Below are 9,625 nucleotides of genomic sequence, written 5' to 3' on the forward strand. Positions count from 1 at the left end.
CACCTTCTCAAGAGCAAGAGAAACTATCAGGTCTCATTTTATCAATTCCACTTCTCTCACACCTGTCCCCTGCCATTAACACCCCCCTACCACAGCACAACCCCACAAATGCGGGCTGAACCTGCAAATTGCCCCAGCTAAAGAGCCAGTTGAAAAACAGCTGCCCTTCACACTGGTTTCTTTTGTTCTTGCAAAGTTATTTTTAATTCAGATCTGTACAGTGATCCCATATTATCACAAAGCCTTACCAACAGTTGTGCAAGCACAGCCAAAAAAGTGGCAAACTGCCATAACAGTTGTAGCATTTTTTGTCAGCTTTGTTTGGTGCTGAAGGCAACATCTCATTAAACTGCACTGCTCACCAAGCTGTAATCTTAAATGGCAGCAGTTTTCTTCAGCTCAAATGGCACAGTCAAGTTTCTGGAGCTGCTAACAAGGCTTAATAACTGTCAACTGCTGCAAATTACACCAAGATTTCTACTGTTGAAGGGTATTGATTTTAAGTATTTGTGCAATCAAAGGATCTTTGTATTTGTGTTCATAATGTATAATATAATTGTGGTCATGAACTAAAAGTTCCACAAAAGGACATCAAGACAGATTTCTCAATTTATATTTTCCATTGCCAAAATACTGCCAAATTCTATGTCTGCACAAAGATAAAAGGAGCCAAGTGGAACCTGATTCCAGAAGCCTGATACTTTCTTTTTCATAGGATGAGTTTTATAATTCACAGTGAACTGGTCTCCTATAGAAGAGAATAAAAATCTTCTTACCAACACTGGGTCTTGGTTTGCAGTCACACATTTCTTTATACAGCACTGAATGAATCTTTCAGCTTCTGTGCCTCAGCTCCAGGGTGTGTAATATATGTGTTCTCTGATCTTAAAGAGACATTTTAAAAGGTACATTGCTCTCTATAAGTAAGAAGTAAGAAGGATCACATAAAAAAAAAACAGAGGGTACCAAACAGGAGGCAGGCCAGGTGGCATGCAATCACAAAATACATGAATCTTGAGGTAAAAGAACTAGCAACAAAAATGAGCACAGTTAATAAAATGGCCATCATCCAGCACCTGCTTTACTAGACAGAAGTACCCTATGGCTATGCAAATGCACAGCATCACAAAAAGTTTTCCAAGTAACTTAGAGTAAGCTCACAAGTTTCTTCACTGTGTCACAGCTGCATCATAATCAAAAAACTTACTTAAAAATTTCATATTTCAAAATACAAAACACAAGCACATCTAGACAGCAGTGAAGATAAACAATGCACTTGCAACACTTGCAATTTCCTCCTACTTCACTGAAGACAAACAGACCAGCTTTACTGCAAGGAGGATATAACAATAAAATAGTAAATTATACCTTGCAACAGGTTGATATGGTTTTCCGGTCACAACTGGAGAATGAAGAAGGAACATAAAAAAACTGAATTTCCAGCTCACTGAAGCAGGACTTCAAGTTTCTTGCTTACATACGAGGAGAAAAGGTCTTCCGGGACTGTAAAAACGTGAAGAATAAGACAACACATGTTACCACTTAGCCACAACAGGAATCTGCAGTGACAAATTACACATTTGATCTATTTAGAGAAAATAAAATTCAGAGTATCAGTGGTGTGAGCCTATAACAAGTAGTGACAGTACAAAACTGATTCAACTACAAATTACACTTAAAGAAGGAACAGTCCAAACTGTACCTAGCACTGAATGGCAGGATGTTCAGCAGAGAAGACATGGAGACCATGATCCCAATTCCTACTTGCTATGCCAGCAAAGACTTAACTTGAAAAAGCATTCCATTGCAGTTTACTTGTGTAGAGCTTGCTATTATCCAACATGGGGGTTTAATCAATAAAACACATACCCAGCTGCCCATCAATATGCTCCTAAATACACATTTTATTTTGCCTGATCATTGAAGTTTGCTTTTTACCTCCTACAATATATAAATTTCAAATATGGTGTCACTTAATTACAAGCAGTAGAATCATAGAATCATTTAGGTTGGAAAAGACCCTTAGGGTCACCGAGTCCAGCTGTTAGCCTGACTGTGCCAGGTCCACCACTGATCCATATCTACCCATCTTTTGAACGTGTCCAAGCATGATGCCTCAACTACTCCCCCGGGCACACTTATCCAACATCTGACCATCCTTCCAGTGAAAAAAAATTTCCTAATACCTTATATAAACTTTCCTTAGTGCAGCTTAAGGCCTTTTCCTCTTGCCCAATTGTTACCCGGGAGAATAGAATGACACCCCCCCCTCACCTTAGCTACACTCTCCTTTCAGCCTCCATTGCATTCCCTTGATCCTCCTTTTCTCCAGGCTGAACAACCCCAGCTCCCTCAGCCACTCCTCATAGGACCTGTGCTCCAGACCCTTCACCAGCCTTGCTGCCCTTCAGTGGACACCCTCCAGCCCCTCAATGTCTGTCCTGCAGTGCGGGGCCCAGAACTGAGCACAGGATCTGAGGTGTGGCCTCAGCAGTGCTGAGTACAGGGGGACAAGCCCTGCCCTGCTCCTGTGGCCACACTATTGCTGATACAGGCCAGCATGCCAGGGGCCTCCTTGGCCACCCAGACACACACTGGCTCATGTTCAGCTGCTGTTGACCACCACCTCCAGGCCCTTTTCCTTGGGCCCCTTTCCAGCCACTCTACAACCAGCCTGTAGCACTTGGTGGAGCTGTTGTGACCCAAGTGCAAGACCTGGTATGGCATGTTGAACCTCATACCCCTGCCCTGCCCACCAACCCAGCCTGTCTAGATCCCTCTGCAGTACCTTCCGACCCTCAAGCAGATCAACACCCCCGCCCCACTTGGTGTTGCCTGCAAACTTACTGAGCGTATACTCAATCCTCTCATCAAGATCACCAATAAAAATCTTTAAGATTGGCTGAAGGCTGGGAAACATCTCTTGTGACCAGCCACCAGCTGGGTGTAATTCCATTTACCACCACTGTCTGAGGCTGGACATCAAGCCAGTAGTTTTAACCAGCAGACAGGGCAGCTGGAAAAGCCATGGTTGCCAGCTTCTCCAGGAGAATGCCATGGGAGACAGTACCAAAGGCTTCAATAAAGTCCAGGTAGCCTACATCCACAGCCTTTCCCTCATCCACTTAGCAGGTTACCACCTCATAGGAGGTAATCACATAACCAAAGCAATCACACTGCATCACCAACAAGTATACATTCTTCAGTCGCTGTGTAAGACAAACCTTTAGGGAGGCTCTCAGCAATTGCTAGCACAGCATTGTATTGTGCAGGGTGCTGAAAAGGGCATGGAATCTGTGCCAGCCCTTATCTACCCTTAAAACCAAATGTGAGCTGAGGGGAGAGGGGGAGGCAGTGCCTTGTAACCAGCTGCCCAAGGAGAGGTTGTTGCCAGTTTCTACTCTAAAGTAGCCAAGAATGCCAACACACCTAATGTGCCTTGGTTACACAGAATATAAACACACTGATTAGGTACAGTACATTCAGGACTGGAAGAATGGGTATGCACATTTTCAACAGCACATGGAGAACATTACATGATCACAAAGAAAGTAGTTTTTATACTTTCTAGCCCATTCTATTGGTGTCAAAAGAAAAAAAAAAAAACTTTAGCTCCCTACAGGCTAGACAAGAAACAGAGAAATCAACACCATTCCACAAACACACCCTATTACAGTAAAACATGTGAGCAAATGCTTATTCTTAGGCACATGTTTCAATTCATCCAATATCAAGAAAATCCAAATGTATAACCAAAGACACTCTTTAACTAGCACCCAATGAATATGGAGAAAGAAACCTCCTGCTGCTTTTAATGGCTTAAGGATCAATTTCAGGCCTAGAATTATTTTCAAATCTCTGTTTTATCTAATTGCAGGAAGGGAAGAATCAAGGAAATAATGTAATACAGTAAAATAAAAATAATTAAAGGAACGTATTTACAGTCCCGTTTTATTTTCTCCCAATAAATTAATTATTAGACACTGATCTTTAAGAGCAAAAGAGATTTGAGTAATTGTGTTCAATTTTGGTTTTTCTGAATCAGTTTTGAAATGGCTATAAGCAAAAAACCCAACAGACTATGGATAGGAAAAAATATTTCCTGGGAAATCCCCTCCTGGGTGGAGAAAGGGATGACAAATTAGGTATTATTATAGGTTTTGGAAGAGTCAGAGTAACAACTACATTAGGCATTCATCAGAACATGTATTCTCCACTTTGAAGATGGAAGAATTTTGAGACACAATTTAATGAACTTCATTATAAGCATCTCCACTCTAATAAACCATGAGATAAACATCCTATAAATTTACATTGCTACACAAAAAAGTCCGGTGGGTGCTACAAATACACATTCATAAATTTCAGAACTGCCAGTGCTGCTTAGGTTCATTTTAAGAAGAATTTCTGCGGTTTTAAGATTTATATAAGCCCTCTACACCTTACATTATCCAAATGTTTGTGTCAAATCAACTACATAAATACATGACTAACAAAATAAAAGGAACAAACCCTCAGTTTCTTCACCTTAAGCAATATCCTTTCAGAAGCAACATGAAGCAAGTCTATTTACATTTCCTTAGGGAGAGATAACAACACCAACACCAAGTTTTCCTAAAACAACAGTATGTACCATAGCTTAGCTTTTAAGAGGCAGCATTAAAGAGAAAAGAGGGAGGCAGAGGATAACCCAAAAACCTCTGATCACCTAAGAAAGGTATTGGAGAGATTGCTACTTTACAGAAGTCATTTTATGGTACTAACAGGTAAGTTTACTATTTAAGGACTTTTCTCTACTTAGCAAAATCAGCCTCTTGGGCAGAAAAGTCTCAATCCAGCCAGCTCTCCCTGCAGCGGCCAGCCGGACCTCCACGGGAAGGGGCTGCGTGCACCTGGAAAAGCCCGCTCAGCTGCAGCAGAGTTCAATCCCGAAATGGCCAACACCTCAGGCATGCAGGAATCTACCTCCCGTTCCCCCACATGCTTCTGGGTGCTCTCTTTCCTTAAAGCGCTGCAACCCCACAATTAAGAGACTTAAAAGTCCGTGGAAGTTCACAGAAAAATCTCCCCCCTCCTTAAACGCAGGCAGACAGACCGGCACACAGACACACAGACTGAGCACAGGAACGAGACCCGCTTTCCCCCTCAGGCCTCGGGTGCCGGCGGGGCTCGCAGCGGGGACAGGGACCCGCCGCCCCGAGCGCCTCAGCACTTGCCCCAGCCGGGCTCGGGGGCCCCGCCGGCCTCCGCTCTGCGCCGCCCGCCTTCCCCCAGCCCTTCTCCCTGAGGCCGAGCTGAACAGCAATAAAAACACAATCAGACTGACCCGGAGAGCCCGCGCCGCAGTCCCCGGGCACACCGCACCCGCCCGTCCGCAGCAGGCAGTGGCAAGGCAAGGCAAGGCAGGGCAAGGCAGGGCAGGGCAGGGCAAGCCCCGCGCTGCCCGCGGCAGGACCGGGACCGGGACCGCTCCTGCGGGCGGCCCCTCGCCGCCGGCGCCCCACCGAGCACCCCGAGGCCGGCGAGGGGGACCGACCTGCCGCCCCCGGCGCTCCCGGCCGGCACTGCCGCGCTCCCTCACCTCCAGCGGCAGATGACGGCGGGAGGCGGTGCCGCGGGACGGCTCCTCCCGCCAGCGGCTCCTCTCTCCCGCCCGTCCCAGGGGCGAGGCGGCGCGACCGCTCGGTGGGCGTCCGGCCAGCCCTGCCCGCCCCCGGCCGCTTCACGTCGCCCTGCGGGTGAGGGCGCTCTGGGAGCTGCTTTGCGGCGCGGGGGTCCCAGGCCCGCAGGAGGCGCGGGGCCGTGCCGGGCTGGTGCGCCCTGAGGCGTGCGAGGCCGCGGTGCTGCACCAAAAGTGGCGGCACCTGTTGGCCCGTCTGTGACAGGGGGCTCTGGCTCCACTGCTTACACTAAGAAATTTCTGCCTAAGTAAATTTCCTCTCTTTCAATTTGTACCCATTAGGCTTCGTCTTGTCTCTCTCTTCATGAGCAAGAGTTCATCTCGGGCTTCCCTGCAGGCCCCCTTCAGGTACTGGGAGGTTGCTGTGAGATCTCCATGCATCCTTCTATCCTGCAGGTTGAACTGCTCCAGTTTTCTCCTGTCTTAGCCCATGTTCTCAACCCCTGTTCAGAGCTGAGCCTTTCGGCCTGGGCCAGAGGTCAGGATCAGAGGACCAGATCACCTTCCTTGCCTCTCATTTTGTTTCTCCTCATTTGTCACATATGAGCTCCAAATTCTGTTTCTGACATAAAACTGCTTTCTGGGCCAGTCACCAGCAGACATGCATCCTGAGCAGGACCACTGGCGTCATCCACCTGGTCATTGCCATCATTGCCATTGCCAATTGCCAAGCTCATTGCTATTGCCTGAGAAGGCAAAAAATCCAGGTTGTTAATTCCCCCAACATGTACTTTCCATGGTTAAGTTTTTCAGGAAAAGATTGAGGGGGAAGAATTGAGGAGGAGGACAGTGAGGAAGGCTATAAATCAGTGTAAATGAATGACTGTGGAAAGGAAGCTGTGAGAAAAAATGTGCAAAGATTTCCTGCTGATGAAAATGGGAGGTTACTGGGACTTTGCAACACTGCTGCATGCAAGAGAATGTCACTCCTACAGTACCTTGGGCTCTTCTCAGGGAGCAGAGTGCTGGAGCTGAATTCCTGCTGTGTGAAGCAAGGCTGCACTGTTGACTGCCTGCTTGCTGCTTGAGAATGGTTAAGAACCCTAAGCTACTCAAGACCTTTTTGTTCCTGGTAGAATAGACTACTCCCAAGCTACACAACATGAGTGCATAATAGCACTGCATTTATAGCTGTAATTGCTGATATCGGACAGGCTGACTCATGCACATTGAATTCCAAGTGCAGAAGGAACTATTGTGTGCCCGTATGTGTTAAAGAGGAGAAATAACATAGCATTTCAACGTTCTGCTTCCATTTTTCTTCCATTTTGTTCAAGGTCCTTACTTCACTGTGGTTTTTATCTTCCATGATATTTATAAAACAACTTTGTCACATGTTTACTCAAACCTATGTGCAATAGTCACACCACTTAGAGACAGTGGCTGCCCTAGGTCAGAGCCATAAGAGAGATTCCTGGTAAACTAGCTTCATCCTCTGATGCTTCAGTTTCTGCTTTTCACAGCAGTAGGAGTACAGTGGCTCATATACACTGCAGTCAGATGTGCCATCTGGCTCAGTTCTGAATCTTTAGAGTGGATGGCATTTTGTTTAATGTATTCAGAATCTGCAGCTTTAACTAGTTTCTGGTTATATGAGTGTTTTCAAGCTAGAAAAATGGAAGATGAGAATAATCTAATACTATCAGGTCTTCTCAAAATTTCCTTTCAGATTTTTAAAGTTAACTGCTTCATGTTATATTGCACCTCAATGGGTAGGACTAAACTGTCTTACAGAGCTCTTGCAAAGGAAGTTTTAAGAACTGCAGATAGTGTTGACACTGCTTATATATGACAAAGAGGCTATACTGTGTCCCAGGCCCTGTTCCAAGAGTGGGCAGAACCCCTGACTACTCTACTTTCAAGAAAGCATCCTAAAACAAGAGAAAGTTTCTTCTTTCTTCTTTGTGCTGAACCAAGCAAGTACCTGAATGGGTTTTTTCCACTCCTGTATATACTCTCTAACAGTGCTATATGATATAAGTAAACTCTCAGTAAATGACAAGTTATTAATCTCATTTACTATGTTTTTCTCCTCACACTCCCTGGGTCTCTTAATAATGCTTTGGGGTCCACCATCTACATGCAGGTGTATTAGAAAACTAGACAGATGGGACAGGAGTTGCCACTAGTTGTTGTACTAGATTGCTTATTACAATCTAATTTTCTACAATTATCATTTTAGTAGATTGCCATGGTTTATGTCCACCTGGCAGCCAAGTGCCACTCACTCACTGTCCCTTGAAGTGGAAGGGGGGACAGAACCGGAAATGTTCACCCCAGTAAGTACCCCAGTAAGAACACTCATGAGGTGAGATAAGTACAGTTTCATAGGTAAATAAAGAGCCACGCATGCAAGCAAAGCAAGACAAGAAATGCACTCATTTCCCATAGGCAGACAAGTGTTGAACCATCCCAGAAAAACAGGGCTCAGTCAGGCGTAACATTGACTTGGGAAGACAAAAACCACCAAACTCAATATCCTAGGTCCTTCTCCCTTCTTCCCCCAGCTTTATAGGCCAAGCGTGACACCATGGTATATTGAATCCCTTGGGTCAGTGTTTCCGACTGTGTCCTCTCCCAGCTTCTTGCGTACCTTATTGGTGGGGTCCCTTGAGGAGCAATAAAGGCCTTGTTACTGTCTAAATACTACTCCACGGTAACAAAAACATCCTTGTTATCAATACTTGTCTTCAGCACAAATCTAACTACTGTAAAGAACATTATCCCTTCTCCAGACAAAATTCCATACTGAATTCCATGTTATGCTGCTTATAGCATACAAGCTAGCAAGGTAACTGCAGAAAATCTAGATCTTTAAGGGTAGTCAAACACATTTTTCTTCTTTGTATAATCACTGTTCAATGGGATTGATGATGATGTTTATATAGAGGACATATATTATATTCTGTAGCAATGTATTTATTAACAAAATATCTGAGATGGGAAAACCACTATTATTTACTATTATATGTGTGTGGCTGAAAACATGTATTAACAATATACTGAAGTCAGTTTTAAGACTCATAGTTTCAGATCAAAAACACCGTGGCAGAGTGATGATCTGGTAGGAACACGTTTTTCTGGTTGAGACTCTTTCAGACAGTTTATAGGAATTAGCATTATGCTGATGAGTTTTTTACTTTACCTGCACAACTTACATTCTTGATGGTGTGGGGAAAAGTCTAATTTTATGTCATGCCTAAGCCAAAAGAAGTTTATGCTGCCAGAAGAGCCAGAGGTGCAGAGCTCCACTGGATGAATTTTGATGAAACCATTGGTAGTTGCAGCTGGATCATTTTGCCAGTGCAGAATATTTGGTATTTTTCTTGCACTTAAACTTTGTCAAAACTTTGCGTAAGGATAGCAGTACGGAGTGCTCAGTCACTGCAGGATACTAGAGTTCTAGTAGTCTCCACCAGATAATCCAAGTAATTTTTTGTCTTGCAATCCATGATGTGAGCTACTAACTGCAGACGTTCAGAGTCCAGCATACAGACAGATAATATTTTAGGCCCACATTAGTAATTTCATTTTTACATTCCTTTTGTTTTACATATCCAGTAAGCATGGACCAATGTTGGAAGGAACGTTGTAAAGTTCCTTTACACTTTAGGAAGAGCTACTTTCTTCAGCCTTAAAAAAAAATTAAAATTCAGAAACAATTTCTAGAAATCTGAAAATGCAGTAAGAGCTGCTGCTTAGAGTCTTCTGAGTAGCAGTGGGTAATGAAACCTTTTGCTTCAAAAGTCTCTCTCCAGAATATGACTTATGCAGGAAGTAAAACTTAGCATGCTGTTTCAAGACATACAGTTCTGTGATGTGTCAATTTGGTGAGCTTTTTTTTCCCCTATAAATGTAAAGAACTACAAAGACTTCTATTTATTCCCTTAACTAAAATATGCAATTTTCTTTACTATCTTTCTCTCTCACCACAAGCAAGCAAGA

General features: G+C 44.2%; 1 protein-coding gene across 5 annotated transcripts in view; it reads right to left on the bottom strand.

The window, feature by feature from the left end:
- The window catches only part of PIP5K1B (phosphatidylinositol-4-phosphate 5-kinase type 1 beta), a 97,563-nt gene extending 91,855 nt beyond the window's left edge, over positions 1 to 5,708 (bottom strand). For 3 of the 5 annotated variants that reach the window (XM_064404041.1, XM_064404037.1, XM_064404039.1), the window contains exons 1-3: positions 5,327 to 5,575; positions 1,369 to 1,503; positions 777 to 884 (exon numbers count right to left, since the gene is read on the bottom strand). The gene's annotated coding sequence lies outside the window, so the exon portion shown is untranslated. The other 2 variants (XM_064404038.1, XM_064404040.1) reach the window with 2 other exon arrangements.
- Between the last annotated feature and the right edge of the window lie 3,917 nt (positions 5,709 to 9,625).

This window comes from Passer domesticus, chromosome Z (assembly GCF_036417665.1).
Source record: "Passer domesticus isolate bPasDom1 chromosome Z, bPasDom1.hap1, whole genome shotgun sequence".
Lineage (NCBI taxonomy): Eukaryota > Metazoa > Chordata > Aves > Passeriformes > Passeridae > Passer > Passer domesticus.